This window comes from Lates calcarifer, linkage group LG13 (assembly GCF_001640805.2).
Source record: "Lates calcarifer isolate ASB-BC8 linkage group LG13, TLL_Latcal_v3, whole genome shotgun sequence".
Classification (NCBI taxonomy): Eukaryota; Metazoa; Chordata; class Actinopteri; family Centropomidae; genus Lates; species Lates calcarifer.
Genome location: NC_066845.1, coordinates 4180858 through 4197816, shown reverse-complemented (window position 1 = coordinate 4197816; position 16959 = coordinate 4180858). Strand labels below are relative to the sequence as shown.

General features: G+C 40.7%; 1 long non-coding RNA gene and 1 pseudogene across 3 annotated transcripts; one reads left to right on the top strand and one right to left on the bottom strand.

The window, feature by feature from the left end:
* Positions 1-11359, top strand: part of LOC108881505 (phosphatidylinositol 4-kinase alpha-like) — a 24516-nt pseudogene extending 13157 nt beyond the window's left edge.
* On the bottom strand, positions 4190-16959 carry LOC108881514 (uncharacterized). Of its 3 annotated transcripts, XR_007814464.1 has the most exons (6): positions 16729-16959; positions 14131-14291; positions 9271-9383; positions 7011-7101; positions 6401-6591; positions 4822-4961 (listed from the first exon to the last, which is right to left on the bottom strand). It is a non-coding gene; the product is annotated as an uncharacterized LOC108881514 (long non-coding RNA). The 3 variants fall into 3 exon arrangements; XR_007814465.1 differs by lacking the exons at positions 4822-4961; positions 6401-6591 and adding an exon at positions 4190-4314; XR_001960629.2 differs by lacking the exon at positions 6401-6591 and having other exon boundaries at positions 4847-4961.

The following is a 16959-nucleotide window of genomic DNA, read 5'->3' as shown; positions in this document are numbered from 1 at the left end:
TCCCTATCACAAAAGTGTTTTTTGGTGGAACTGATTATTATCAGTCCCCAGGGAAGTGTTGAAATAAGTGCAACTAGAAGTTTCAGTTCCAACAAATCTTCTTTGTTTGTTTAGGACATTCACAAGGATCAACCATACTATGACATTCCAGACACCCCTTACAGGATCACTGTTCCTGACACATATGAAGCCCGAGAGGTGAGTTTGGACTGTTGTTACACTTACGACCACTAGAGAGCAGCACAGTATTGGTTTTAAACACAGTACTGATCCCCCTTGCTTAGTCTGAATTTTTTTTGCGTGGTGGAATCAATTTGTCACCTAAATTAAACTGTGTAAAATTAAACTTAAACTGTGAAGCTGATGGTTTATGTTCAAATTTAATGTCCACCAGCACTCCTGTGCTTCATTGGTGTTTTGTCTTTTATTTCCTTATCTCCTCTTAGAGTATAGTAAAGGACTTTGCTGCACGTTGTGGTGAGATCCTGAAAGAGGCGATGAAGTGGGCCCCTTCAGTCACAAAGTCCCACCTACAGGTCAGTTTCTTTACCTTTATGTTTATGAGAGGCCTGACTCAGAATTAATTAAAGTAGTAAATTTACTTCAAGCTACAATTTTATAAACTCTAGCAAAATTAAGTTATACTGGAAGTAGATTTAAGAAAATTCATCAGTGTCTCTCTGAAAGTTGAGATATTCAAGATCTTGACTTTACAGAGAATATTTGACATTCCTGTTCTCTTATTGTTTTTCTTTTTTCCCCCTTTCTCTCTCTCTCTCTGACTATTCCTACCTAACTATTATGATTAATGCAGGAGTACCTGAACAAGCATCAGAACTGGGTATCAGGACTGTCCCAGCACACTGGTCTCGCCATGGCCACAGAGAGCATACTGCACTTTGCAGGCTACAACAGACAGAGTACTACACTCGGCGTGAGTCATAGTCACACATCCGGCCATCATCACATGTCTGCACACAAGCCTTTTCACATCACCAAAGTTATTGTCGCGTAAATCTCTGATTTACCCCAGATTAAGGACAGATGTGTCCCAAATTAATGGTGAGGGCAAAATGAACCGTCTTAATCCTACCCACCTATTTTAAGCATATTTAAAGACTGTATAACAAATTTCAATCTGTCACCTTAACAGTACTGTATCGTTTGAAACATTGTTTTGATGCACATCATTGAAAGCCGCAACAATACAAGCACAGTATGTTTTCACAGTGCTACCAATAGACAAAAGTACAAAAGTTTTTTGTAATAAGAAAAGACACAATTTTTTAGAGGAGAATGACTCAGGAAGTAACAAATTGTCACTTTTTGAGGTATCATAACATACTCTACTTGGAACAAAGAGCAAACTTTAAATTAGATTGTTTACCTACCAGAGGCCTCACGGGCTTGATGAGTTGATGCTTATTAACATTTGTCCAACATTAATGGCTTTTTAACATAAATGTTGGTCTTTGTCAAAGCCTTTGGGGTTTTGTTAGCACTGACCAGAAATGTCTTGTATCCTTTGTGCACATATATGTTTTATTATGCGTTTTATTCTGTATGTATTCTATAGCACTGTAAACACTGGGAGTCTTTTTGTCTCGTTGTTTACAGTACTATACTGTATGTCCATGTGTGCATGCTTACTAGTCTGTGTGACATTATTTTGCTTGCTGTGCATTTCTTATGCATTCTTGGGCTTGCATTCTGCTATATCTGTCTTTTCATTTGCTTCATTTGTTGTGTTTTGTCTTTATTAAACTGCACCGAACTACCTACCTGGTTGCTTGGCTGGTTTACGGATTTGCTGGTTACCTGGTTACTTACCTACAATGGACGGGTGGGTTGGTTGGCTGGTTGCCCATTTGGCTAACTGGTTATGCTGGTGCTGTCCTCCACCATGTGGCCAACCGTAGGCTGCTTTCCCTCAGGTTGGTCTGAACACTATATACAGAGACAGGGCTCAGGCATGATACCTTCCAGTATATCCAGAACTGTACAGCTACGTATCTTACTTTCCGAGCTTGTGATTGGGTGGCCCTAAGTGGCCCTTTAACTCTGTTTTTATTAGACCACCCAGCTGACAGGAGAGACCAGCATGTGTGAAGAAGGATTACTCGAATTTCATGGCATCACTCAACCTGCGCAACCGCTACACAGGAGAGGTGTCTTACTCTTATAAATCTTTAACATGATGTGACTTTTCTAGACTTTCGGCATACAGCATGACTCATACCAGTCTGTTGATGTGCTGTCCAGGTGGCTGGTATGATCCAGTTCTCAGAGGCGACTCACAGCCAGTCAGACCTCAACAAGCTAATGATTCATCAGATGACCAGTGCTCTTGACAGAAAAGACCCAGAGGCCTTCACCCAGGCCATGTTCAAGATGGCTGCCCTGCTCATAACTACTAAAAGTGAGAAACTCTTGCCCCCCCAATTGAGTTTATGTCCATCAGCAATAGTGTTAGTGGTTTTTGTTCTGTTTAATTTGTGGTAACTTTCTCTGTTTTGTCTCTCAGACTGCGACCCTCAGCTCCTGCACCATCTGTGTTGGTCTCCTCTGAAGATGTTTACAGAACATGGCATGGAAACTGCTATCGCCTGCTGGGAATGGCTCCTGGCTGCACACAACGGGGTGGAAGTGCCAGTATGTATATTTACCACAAATGCAGATGAACAATTTGATAAATGAATTTGTATCTTGGCTCAACATATGTTGAAGAATAGATTCATTTTTGTCTTCTCGTTTCCGTTCCGCCTAGTTCATGCGTGAGATGGCAGGAGCTTGGCAGATGACAGTAGAGCTGAAGATGGGTTTGTTTTCGGAGGCTAAAGTAGAGGCCGGCCCTCTGGCTGTCTCAGAGGAGAGTCAACCTGCACCCTGTGCACCCGACGTCATCCCTCACTTTCTCTGGATAGAGGTCAGTGATGCGAAGTGCTGTTTTGATTTCTTGCCTATTAAAGTTCTTTTGAGCGCAACTTTACGTTAGTAAAATTCACAAAAATACAGCATGCACATGTTCACCGACCCAGTGTGCTTTAGTGCTGTGATACTAAAGGGATATGCTGTACAATCATTTGCAAATCTTTCACATTTGAAACATAAGTTGCTATTTATTTTAAGGGTGCAAGGTTTGGAAACTGTCTCCTCTTCATTCCTGTTCTGTTCTCCCTCCAGTTTCTGGTGCAGAGGTTTGAGATAGCCAAGTACAGCAGTGCTGACCAAGTGGAGATTTTCACAGCCATTTTGCAGAGATCTCTGTCTCTGAGTGTCGGTGGACCCAAAAGCAGCCTGAACCGACATGTTGCCGCCATTGGACCAAGATTCAGGTACTGTGCCAGCAAAGTGATTAATCATCAGTGCTGTAGTCACCAGCTGTAAGAAATACTGAATACTAAACTTGGTCAAAGTCTATTGTATCATTACTTTGTTTTATTTCAGACTGCTGACTATGGGTCTGACTCTTCTGCATGCGGATGTTGTGACAAATGCCACCATCAGAAATGTGCTTCGAGAGAAGATCTATTCCACAGCTTTTGACTATTTCAGGTAGTAAAAAATTCAAGCCTGTTTTGTTGGTTAAAAAGAAAACTGTTATAGTGTCTCTCTGCCCACTAATTTAATCTCCATTTCTGTCTTTGTGTAGTGTCACTCCCAAATTCCCCACTCAGACAGATAAGAGGCTGAGAGAAGACATCAGTATAATGATCAAGTTCTATGCCAGCCTGCAGTCTGACAAGAAGTATCTGGCTGCCAACCAGCTGGTTCCCCCAGGTACAGCTATGATAAAACAGTGGCTTAATCTTTCTGTAATAATAATTAGCAACTTTACACAGCACAGGAATTCATGCTTTTATATGTGGATTTGATTTTTAATTTTTTTTATTGCAGTAAAGCTTCAGATCCAGTAAAATGTATTCTAGAGTATGACAGCTGAATTAGACACAAGTCACCTGTGATCATGAGTTTTATTAGGCAAGTCTAGTGGTTACTTCACCTGGACTTTTTTGCTAGCATGGAAAGCCCAGGTTACAGATTAGGGATTAAGTCAAAATATCCTCTCTTGTTTCTGTTAGAGAAGAAATTTAAAATGTATATAAATTTGACCCACAATGTCCTCAGAGAGCTTCTTTGTGAAGAAGCCTATTTTCCCCACTATGACTTTTTTTCTTTGTCTAGATCCCCAAGACATGTCTGTGAACAGCCTGTCTGTAGTAGCAGTGACAGATAGCCGGAGCAGTCTTGATGCAGCGGTGGGCCAGAGGCAGCAGGTGGCTCAGGGATGGATCAACACCTACCCTCTCTCTTCTGGGATGTCCACCATATCCAAGAAATCAGGTAAAAAAACAAAACAAAAACACACACAGCATGTTAAACTTGCTTTGCTGGAACCCATCATATGTCCATAAACTGAACCTCTTATGCCTCTGGTTAATTTAGAAATAGGTTTTCATTAAAAGTCATTTACTGTGACATGATGTGTTGCTGATATACATATTGCTCCTGTGCTGTTTCAGGACTGTCTAAAAAAAGCAACAGAGGCTCTCAGCTGCACAAATACTACATGAAACGCAGGACTCTACTACTGGCTTTACTGGTATTTACCTTTTCTCAGCAACTATTTGTTCTCACAAATATGTGGTAATAAGTAAGAATTACTGTACTAGTGCTGGTTAAGTAAGATAAGGCTTGACCATCAAAGCCCAGTACTGAAACTGAAATATGTCTCAGTCAAACTATTCCCTGTATTGTCTCTCTCTAGGCCAGCGACATTGAGCGGCTGACAACATGGTACAACCCGTTATCCACTCAGGAGCTTGCTATTGCTACTGAACAGTCGGTGGAGACCAGCATTGCAAACTGGAGGTCCAAGTACATCAGTCTGACGGAAAAACAGTGGAAGGACAACGTCAACCTGGCCTGGAGCATAGCACCTTACCTCGCCCTGCAGCTGCCTGCCAGGTACACAGAGAAACATGCATTACATTTTATCAATGTCGAACCATCAGTGTAACAGATTTTATATTTTAATTGTCAACAATAATTGTATCCCAAGCAAGCCAGTAAGGAAAGTTTCTTTTTTAACCAAAATCACCAACTTTCTGCACATTGTTGCCCTCTATTGTTGTGAGAAGTAACTGAATGATGCTCAAACAACAACACATGTGGCAGAGAATTCAGGTTTGCACTTGCTAGCTAAATGAAAATATCCTCAACAGGCCAGCTTAATGCTTTATGTTACCCCTTTACTTTATGTGCACATAAAATATTCACTGATATGTAGACTATGGCTTAGGTTCAGGTCTGAAACTTCAGTGATTTTGTAAGTAAAGGTAACTGACATGTGGGCCTTCAGTCAATTTTTACCCATACACAATGTGCTTTATACACACATACATGCATCTTGACATGCCAAGAGCAAATGTTAAATTTATTCATAACTCCTATTCAATCTCATATTTGTTTTTTAGATTTAAAAACACGGAGGCTATTGTCTCTGAGGTGACCCGCCTGGTGCGAATGGATCCAGCTGCTGTGTGTGATGTTCCTGAAGCAGTCAAGGTGAGGTCACCCACCCGCCATTACAAACCAACAGCCTGGCCGTTATGTCTGTTATCTTTTTGTCAGTGGGTTTTGGGTGGAGATTTAAGCAGCTGTACAGGACTGAAAATAGAAAATTCTATAAAACACTATATATAGTGACAATCACAATGAACCTTTCATATTTTGTAGCCAAATTCACAGTAGACTTTATGAAAATAAAATGCATCCTTTCCAACATTTACCTTATGCTTCATTACCACTATGTCATTACTGGCATACTTTCGTTTAGTGCTGTTCGTTCTTTTTGACTTGAGGCATTTAAAGTGTTCTCCTGCTACTTTTTAAATAATACGTTCCTTGGCTTTTGAAGTTCCCACCACTGCATTTCTCTTTAAGTTAAACATGAGAATTTTTTTGTCACTTAATGTTTTAGCATTTCTCTTGTATTGTCACTTGAGAAATGATGGTGTTATGGAAGCAATCTTTTTCCCTCAAGCTTCCTCTTGTCCCTTTCATTTAGTTCAACCTGACTGGGCTCTTAATGAGCCCTGTACCTGCTTAAAGAAGCAGCAGAGGAGCCAGAGCACGACCTTCCCCAAAGGCCACTATAATTTAGCAGATAATCCCCCTTGACATGTCATAGTTGTTTATTCCAGTCACTTAAGTAACTAATAAACACAGCTGGAAGCTAGTTAACACACCATCAGGCTTGGGGTCATAACCTTGAATCAGATTTCTGTCATATTTGATGCTGAAATATGGATCCTTTGATACATGCTGCACTTCAGAGTAGAGCCTGTCTAAGCACTGATGGAAATGTTGGCTATGTCTAATTTTTGATTTGATTTACTTCTCTCTTTTTTGTTTTTACTCAGTTCCTGGTGACATGGCACACAATTGATGCTGACTCTCCAGAGCTGAGTCATATCTTGTGCTGGGCCCCGGCAGATCCCCCGACCGGCCTGTCCTACTTCTCCTCCATGTACCCTCCTCACCCCCTCACAGCCCAGTATGGGGTCAAAGTGCTTCGCTCCTTTCCCCCTGTATGCAAATATATACACAATCAACTGTTGTTTTTTTTGTACCAAATTTCTATTGTTTTCTTAAGTAGCATATAGTAGTAAACCCCATCAGAACTGATTTTGCTAAGAGTCTGATAAATCTATGACTTTACACCTAATGGTGTAGTCTGATGAAACTGTGACTGATAAGCCCAAGGACTGTTCACAATATTTGTAGGGGACTATGTGTTTCACTTGTATACAGTGACTCAATTGTGGCATTTATTTATTTTTTCTTATCTGTAAAGTATTTTTTACCACTGTTTCTAGGATGCCATTTTGTTTTACATTCCTCAAATCGTCCAAGCGCTTCGTTACGACAAGGTAAATATCAGACTCTCAGTCAGCAAATACATATAAAGCCCACATATCTTAAGGTTATTAAATTTGCCATCTTACTTTCCCCTTCCATCTTGGTGTAGATGGGTTATGTGAGAGAGTACATCCTGTGGGCAGCTCAGAAGTCTCAGCTGCTGGCTCACCAGTTCATCTGGAACTATGAAGACAAACATATACTTGGATGAGGAAGGAAACCAAAAAGACCGTAAGATAGCTCTATCTCAGTGTGTCTCTTTTGCCACACATGCACATCAATGCACAGATATGAACATACAAAGGTACAAAATTCTTATCATCTCTCTCCCTGCAGCTGATATTGGTGAGCTGTTGGAACAGATGGTGGAGGAGATCACTGGCTCTCTGTCTGGCCCGGCCAAAGACTTCTACCAGCGAGAGTTTGACTTCTTCAACAAGATCACCAATGTGTCAGCTATTATCAAGTATGAAAACACTTTTTAAGGAGCCATACTTTTCAGTATGTTTTAGGCTTTTAATTACTTGTACACTACAGATGGATCTTTTTTTCTAAATACCCCACATTTCCTGCCTCTCAAGCAGCATCAATCTCTTATAATGCTATGTAATATGATCAGAAATAGTACACTGAAAGAAAAGTTAAAACACTGAACTTTGCCAGAGGCCTCAAAGTAGTACCATAGTTGAATGCGTCTACTCTCCAGGTAAACTTTAAGGTGTTAATGAAGTGATAACAAGTTTTCCCCTGAGCTTACATGTTTTCTTCCATCTTTGCCTTGCACCACCTTGATCTGCTCCCAAAATCCCTTTGTTGTTCATTTATTTGGCCATTGGTTGCTGTACTGTCTCTCTGATTATGCACTGGTCCAGAAGACATTGTAGGTTGTGTTCCCACTGCCCCTGACTCCTTGTGTGTACACTTTGCAACTGATGAGTACTTTTCTGACAGGTCCCATTATTGCTGTTACGTAGAGTGTTTTATCTGCCCACCAGAGGCTGGCAAAATTCCCCTCTGTCCTCATTACAGCTCTAATTGTAAGAAGTCAGGGGAGAAACTTCTTCGGTCCCCTGGCTTCCACTCTAGTAATTTCTACCCCAGTGAGTTACCTCTGTGCATAACAGCAGAGCCCGACTGTCACTTCTGGTCTGGAGTCATTCAATGAGATACCCATGCATAGAGGTGTGCAAATTCTGTGTTCAAGTTGTTTTTGTTTGTCTTCATCAGACCTTTTCCCAAAGGGGAGGAGAGGAAGAGGGCCTGCCTGGAGGCCATGTCACAGATCAAAGTCCAACCTGGCTGTTACCTTCCCAGTAACCCAGAAGCCATAGTTTTGGACATAGACTACAAGTCTGGGACCCCCATGCAGAGGTGCGCCTCAAAAGCAACTACTGTAATGTGCTTAACAGTTACGAAAATTTACAAAAAAAAAAGCTTCACTGAACCACTTTTATCTCCTTGTGTGACTGTTTAGTGCTGCCAAAGCTCCCTACTTGGCCAAATTCAAAGTTAGGAGATGTGGAGTCAGTGAGCTGGAAAAAGAAGGTATAGTCACTGTAACAGGAACCTACAGCAGATTTTATACTCCTCAAAATTTGCACATAGACAAATAATGTATCATGACATCTTCCTCTCAGGTCTGCAGTGTCGCTCAGATTCTGTGGATGAAGCTAAAAGTGAAGAAGAGGCCAAGAGAATCTGCTGGCAGGCAGCCATCTTTAAAGTGGGAGACGACTGCCGACAGGTCTCGATTTCACACACCTCACCTTTTAATTACCACACTGCTATCTCACATTAATTTCAGATATCTACATTTAGCTTGATTTAAGTATTTTAGCTTGAACTTCCTTATATTACCCTTTAGCCATTTGTGTTCACAGGACATGCTGGCTCTTCAGATCATCAGCCTGTTTAAGAACATCTTCCAGCTGGTGGGCCTTGACCTCTATGTGTTTCCTTATAGGGTGGTGGCCACAGCCCCTGGAGTAAGTTCACAACTTTTCAGATCGTTTCCTGTCTTCCTCTATATTACTTTCTGACAGGAACTGCTGAATGTTCAAAACAAATTTTCCACTAAGATGATAGTCTGACTATTCCCTGTAATCAAGCCACTTCTCATTCTTCCTGTTTTTGATGTTCCACCACAGTGTGGAGTAATCGAATGCATCCCGGACTGCAAGTCTCGTGACCAGCTGGGCCGACAGACAGACTTCGGCATGTACGACTATTTCAGGAACCAGTATGGAGATGAATCCACGCTAGCTTTCCAGAAGGTAAATGTCAAATCTCACAACCTTGTGCAGTTGTTTTCAGGCATTTCAGTCATTTATAACTGTAAAATCATACCTTATTTTTCAGTGCTCGCATAACAGTTTATTCTGATACTCCCTCACTTCACTTTTCAGGCACGGTACAACTTCATCCGCAGCATGGCAGCTTACAGCTTGCTCCTCTTCCTTCTGCAAATAAAAGACAGACACAATGGCAACATCATGCTGGATAGTCAAGGCCATCTCATCCACATTGGTGTGTATTGTGTGCAATTCCATGTGTATTTACTGAATACACATGGAATTGTATTCAGTTGATGGGTGTGTGGCCCTGGTGTGAATTTAGGGCTATATCAGACACCGGTTTGAAAAAGTTTGCATTTGAACTGATGGTGCAAGACTTCACATTCATGACGGAGGAAAAAATCCTTATGTGTTTGTGTGTCTCCAGATTTTGGGTTCATGTTTGAAAGTTCTCCCGGTGGGAACCTTGGCTGGGAGCCAGATATTAAGCTAACTGATGAGATGGTGATGATCATGGGTGGCAAGATGGAGGCAACACCCTTCAAGTGGTTCATGGAGATGTGTGTGAGGGGATACTTAGCCGTCAGGTGAGTATGGAGACATGCTAAAGAAACTGTTCGCAGCGCATTAAAGATGACTAATGTGTAACATTAAGACAAGCTCCTCTTGTGAATCAGGCCCTACATGGATGGGGTGGTCTCCTTAGTAAACCTCATGCTGGACACTGGCCTTCCCTGCTTCAGAGGACAGACCATCAAACTGCTCAAGTAAGTCAGGCGTGTGGATTTGTCTGCACGTGTGTGCCAGCGTGAATGTGCATAAGCAGTTTGCATGTCATTTGCTGTTGTTGCTGCATTGTCTCTTTTGCCACATCTAGGCAGCGATTCAACCCTGGTTTGAGTGAGAAAGATGCAGCTTCCTTCATCATAAAAGTCATCCAGAACTGCTTCCTCAGCAATAGGTCAGTATAGTTTACACATTCTTCATATATTCTTGTTAATATTGGTTTCCTGAAAGCAGTATTCACATTTGTTCGATTGCTCTTTTCTGTCTTACAGGAGTAGAACCTACGACATGATCCAGTATTACCAAAACCAGATCCCATACTAAACGTTTGTGCCTAAGCATGTGCATATATTGGCTGGTACACAGTGTGCGTGTGTGAGTTTGCGTGTGTGCCTTTGTTAATGTTCATTGAAGATTGTGTTTCTGCTGATTGTTGGATGTTGTCCGTTGTGTTTGCTTTAGCTTCTTGTTTCCTCTCATACCATATTTTCTTTATATTAGTAGTCTATTCTGTTATTTATTATGTTATGTTGAAATCAATGTAATTGATTATTATTATTATACTATTGCACTAGCATCTTGACTTCTGTGCACTTCTCAAAAACTCTTGGTCTTGATCTGCACGTTCAGTATATACTTTATCAGAGTTTGTGCCAATTTTAAATGATTTGTAATATTTGTGAATGTGGATTCTTTAAGCTGTTGATTTTAGATGGGGTTTGAAATGTAATTGGATACTTGAAGTAGCCAAAGTAGTCTGGTTTCAGTTCTGACCAACGTGGCCTATTCTGTCATCTTGTACTTGACTGTACTACTGTGCTTCTCTTTTTAAATGGACCAGTCAGAGTTCTTTGATCTGTGGCATGGTACTTGTCTTGTATTTAACAGTGAGACTGTATAGACATGGGTCTGTATTTTTTGGGTTTCCATATTTGCAGTTACCATGGGTGAAATGATGCACACAGGTTCTGGGAAACACTGGGGCTGTGTTTTGTATATTTAGCATTGCCAAAGTGGGAGGGAGGATAATGCACATAAATCAAACTTTTTTATTGTTTGTGGATAAAGGTAAGGCACAGCTTGAATGTTGGGCAGTTGCATGAAGTTAAGTGTTAACTACCATGTAGCCTGTGTCCAATGTGGCTTTTGGTGAAAGTTATTTTAGTAATCCAAAGTGCTGTGCCCCATGTCCATATGGTTAGCTTATGCCTTTTATGTAATGTTACTGATTGTAAAGATTTTGCCTCTCTTTGTATATTTATATCCATGACCCATTTTCTGTCTCCTTTTCTGTCATAGCCTTTTGAATGAAAATGCATAAGATATGAAATCAAATAAAGATCTATTAACTTAAAGGCACTGTCTTATTCTCAATGCTGGAGGTTCATTATGAAAACATGCTCCTTACTGAAGACGGTTACATTTGTATTTTAAGTTGAAGGAATAATTATACAGTACTGTTGTAAAACATTAGTGGTGGTGGATCTGTTGGGCTTTCATAGTACAATAAGAGGACTATGAACAAAAAAAACCTACAAAAGTTAAAGAAACCAGATAAGAAAAAATATCTCTCATTAATTTGTTGCTAAACAGTGTCCTAGAAATAAAAACATGATTTTCACAAGTAAAGTGTTTGGGGTTAAATGTTGACAAGTGAAAATATAATCATTTCTAAAAAGAGGGGAGGGATCTTCACAGAGCCTATATTTAGAAATGCCCCCAGCAAGTATCTGGTCAGAAACCCCTACTTCACAACCAAAGTATCTCCCCTCCCTGACAGCACGTCTGCTAATGTTAAATAATGCGCGTCTGCAACTTCCTCAGCACCTCGAAGAAAACACTCAAGTATCAGACTGAATAACTAAGGCCATTACACTCCTGCTTGATAGCTCATGTCATAGCATGACATGTTGTCAACACTCAAAGGCTAGAAGAAAAAGCAACAGAGCATCAGACTGATTAGCTCAGGCTATTAAATGCCTATATAGTATTTCAGAGGACACAGGTTCGATGCTAACCAGGGGGCATGAATTTTGAAGCCCAAGACCTACAGGAAACACTAAAATTCAAAGAAATAGCCGATAACCATCTATATAAGTAATGCAGGCTGTTTAAATAATTCAGAGAATGCAGGTTTGATTTTTGCGAGAGACAATGAATTTTGACATATAAGACCAAGTGCAAACAGCCAAATGCTTGAAAAGCATTGAAGCCAAGCATCAGATCAAACAGTGCTGGCTGTTGCCAGATGCTTGCTTAGTAATTGAGAAAGCTGTGGTTTGATTCCTACTATTGGCAGTAAATTTTCAAGTCCAACACCAAATGCAAACACTCAAATGCTCAAAGAAATCGGTGATTACCATCTGACTAAGTAGCATAGGCTGATAAGACACCTGCTTTGTAGTTCTGAGGGTGCACGTTTGATTCTTAACAGGGGCAGGAAAAAGTCCTGCAGCCAAAGAGAAGCTTGAAAAGCACTCTGAGAAATGTTCCTGATGCTAAGGGGAAACAAAAACAAAAACAAACAAAAAAAAATTATATATATATATATATATATACATAGACTATATATACTATGACTATAAACTATATACTACTATCTATCTAATTACTTAACTACTACACTATATTGCTTTACTATATTATTGCTTTCTATATTACCAAACTAAAGTAACACACTACTATAATACTACCATACCACACTACTAACCAGCTTAGAGTCACAACAGAGAAAACTGTTTACTGCTTGCAGTCTTCATACAGTGCAGTAATGATTTTATGCATTATTTCTTCTCTACTCTCTATGTTTGGATTTATTTGCTTGCAGACAGAAAAAGAAACAGAACAGATCTGACTTCACAATACAATTAATAGATAACTCAGGTATTTTTTAACCTGGGCCTTATTTCCCATGTTTTTGGGTGTAAATAATTTGTCAGGACACAGGGGATCATTGCAGTACTGAGCAAGAAAGGTGTACTTGGCTGCCACTTTCTTTGTGTTATTGTGTGACCTTGAGGGGTTGAAGAAGTATTCAGAGTCTTTACATAAGTAAAATACCACACAACAAGGCAAACAACGAAGTGACTGAGGCAGTGGTATTCCAGCAACTCCTGTGCTCTGCTCTGTAAAATTACTAGTTTTGTCAATAGAGCCTTGTAGGGATATATAGAGAAAAGGATCTTGCTCTATCTCCGTAGGAATCCTATCCATAATGTTGTCAAACACTTGATAAAATTGTACTTATCAGTAGAAAAAACAAACACTTTAGTGGGCTTAATTTGATTATATTGCAAGATTTATTTTTTAGCTATCCTTCTTGAATATAAACTAATAATATGCAATGGTAATGGTTTTGCCTCTGCTGTTTTGACACTTTTTTACACATTGGATAATATAACAAGCTTTTAACTATAAAACATTGTTAAAGATTAAACCAGTGGTTCTCAATTTTTTTGATGTGTAGTGAGTGGTCACATTTCAGATGTCTGAGAGTTATTTAACCCTTCACCAAAGGAACCAGACTTTTCTGTCCCAATCTCTTGCATCAAATGATCCAGTAACTCAACAAAAATCAAATCTAGTTTGTGAATCAGAACTATGTCTTTTCTTCTCTCCCCTCCCATAAATTATCAGGCAACCCCTCAGATTTACCTGATGACCCTGTATATAAAACTATACACAAAATTCAATTGTTCATTCAAACTAGCTCCACCTCCAGCAGCTACAACAGTAACATGCTGCTTACACACTGATGCCTCACTATTAATCATCTAATGATGCCATATATTATAATCTATTAGTCTCAGGAGCGGAACCACTCTTAATTTAATACTTTAACCAGAGTTTGATGCCAATACTTCCACACCTTACTGAAGTTGGATTTTTCTTGCAGGACTTTCACTTATAATAGATTATTTTTACATTGCTGTATTGGTACTTTTATAGAACTGAATACTTCTTCCACCACTAATGAGAGCTTACTGTGTAAGCCTGATTCAAAAGTTACATATATTATTTGTTGTCAGAATCACTTCTATAAGAGACTATAATCTGAGAAACTGGTAAGTGGCTACACACTAGCCAGTACACACTACACTACACTACACTAATACAATTCATTTACCTTATCAATCTTGAAACATCTCAGTGATGTCCTCTTGCTCTGGGCTCTAGACTCTGGGCTGATGGAGAAACAGGAAGATCTCTGCACCATCAGTGTGTCTTTGTTGATCATCTCTGGATTTCACCCTCTCTTCTTGGTGGACATGAGGCATCTGATATGGACTTAGAGAACAACAAAGCATAATTTAACACTTGTAAGGTGGTGTAACTGCCAACTCATCTGGCTTTGAACAAGGTACAATATATAAGGCAACAATCATAGTATTTTATCAAAAATCACATTATCAATATAAACTTGGTAAAAAGTAAGGAAATTTGTTTTGGAAGATTATTTCTTTGTTGTAACAATGCTTCTTGGAAATAAATCTTATACCGTCGGAAAGCCTGGTTATTATCCTTTTAAATGGTACCACATTTGTAAGGAACATGCATTTGTGGGATGAGCAGCAGAGCTGAGTATGTGGGTTGAGCTCATGAAAAATTTGCCATATCTTCTCTGCCAACGCCAAACAGCTTATTCTGCCACTGACTCTTGTTTGGTGTTTGGTGAATTGGATGATTGAAGTATGAAAAAACAATTTATTCATTTAACAAACAGGAGCCTCAGTAGCGTGTGGAAGAACCATACACAGCCACAACAGCCTGGCATCTCCTCCTCATGCTGGTCACCAGCCTGGTCGCACACTGCTGTGGGATGGCATGTCATTCTTCAACCAGCATTTGTTGCAAGTCAGCCAATGTGGTTGTGTTGGTCACTCTGCCACGAACAGCACACCCAAGCTGATTGCACCTTAAATATGGCATTCTGTTTGCACTGGACTTGAAGTTTCTTCACTGTGTTTTTTATTAGCAGTGTTTATCATTATTATTATTCCCAATATTTATTGCATGCCTTCAACCTTTTAAGTCTGTTGATGCTGCTGGAACTGTGAATTTCCTGTGCGGATTAATAAAGTATCTATCTATCTATCTATCTATCTATCTATCTATCTATCTATCTATCTATCTATCCCACATGTGTTCAGTGGGGTTGAAGTCAGGACTGCTGGCAGGCCATTCCATCCTCTCCACTCCCAAATTCTGGAGGTAGTCTGTGATAAACCCTGCTCTGTGGGGGCGAGCATTGTCATCTTGGAGGAGTTCGGTCCCAGACTGTGGAGATGTGGGATTGCCACTGGTCACAGAATCTCATCTCGATATCTCTCTCCATTGAGATTGCCTCCAGTGATGACAACCCTTGTTTTTCCAGTGAGGGAGATGCCGCCCCACACCATCACACTGCCTCCACCAAAAGATGTTACTCTATCAGTGCAGCAATGAGTATAGCGTTCTCCACGTCTTCTCCACACTTTGACCCTATGATCCAACTGCTGTAGGCAGAATCTGGACTCATGTTCAGGTTTCGGTGCACGTGTTATCAACAACAGTGCAAATGGGCCTGACGGTGAAGGGCAGTCAGCAGGCCTCCTGGCAGCCCTATGAGACTGGAGATTGGCTGGGTTCAGTCTGTTCTGGATTGTCTGGGCAGAGAGCCGTCAGCCATATCGTCCTGCAAACCTTGACTGCAAATCTGTAGAGGACAGCCTACGGTACCTAAGTGCTGACAGGGTGAGGAAACGGCCTTCTTGGGGTGTTGTCTTCTTGGGACACCCACTTCATGGCCTGTCTCTGACATCCCCCCGTTATATGGAACTTGGCCTTCAGTTTGGATATGGTATTAGGACTCACTCCAAAAAATGCCGCAACTTGGTTTTGCGTAACACCAGCTTGAAGTTGCCCTGTCCAGATCAGTCAAAGGTGGCATGACAAAACAAGAGTCAATAGCAACAGCAATATAAGCTGTTTGGCATTGGCAGAGAAGATTTGGCAAATTTTTCATGGGTGCAACCCACATACTCAGCTCTGCTGCTCATCCCACAATGCATGTTCCTTACAACTGTGGCACCCTTTAAAAGGGCAATAAACAGGCTTTCCAACAGTATAAGACACACACACACATATATATACACACAATATACTAAATCATTTCGATTAAACTAATTTAAGTATCGATTCAAATGGACTTCAAATCAGCTTAGTATAAGGTACATCTATTTCTAGGTTCACTAACAATGTAAATAAATCAACTATTGAGGGGAAAGCACAGCTACAAGTGAGTGGACAAAGTTCATCCACTCATTCATTATCTATACCGCTTAGCCGATTAAGGGTCGCGGGGGGGCTACAGCCTATCCCAGCTGTCATTGGGCGTGTACCCTGTACGGATCGCCAGGCCAACACATAGACAAACAACCATTCACACCAACGGGCAATTTAAAGTCAACAATAAACCTGACATGCATGTCTTTGCGGGGGGGAGTACCCTGAACGTGCAAACTCCACACAGAAAACCCCCCGGGCTCGAACCCGGAACCCATGAGACGACAGTGCTAACCACTGCACCAGAGTGGCCAAAGTTACACCATGCAAATCACGCAGTAGCCAACGTTAACTACCTTTGCTACGTTTTTGTTGTTTGATACATACTATAAATTGAACGCTATATAGTAGCCTAGTACCCCATTTCCCAACACAAACATGGCCAACTAAGTTAAGTTACCTTTGACGAACTGATGACTGCACACACAACACGAGGCATTTCCGACTCCGTTCCTCCGAACAGTCGGTGGGAGTTGGACGCCATTTTGACGGCGTTTTTCGGTTAATTTCTTACATTTTTCTCCTTAAGAAAAACTACTTTATGGTACAACTCTCGGTCTGAATTATTTTAGGCAGCATACGCGACGCAAGACGTAGGCATTATACAGGCCTGTGACACCACTGCAAACAA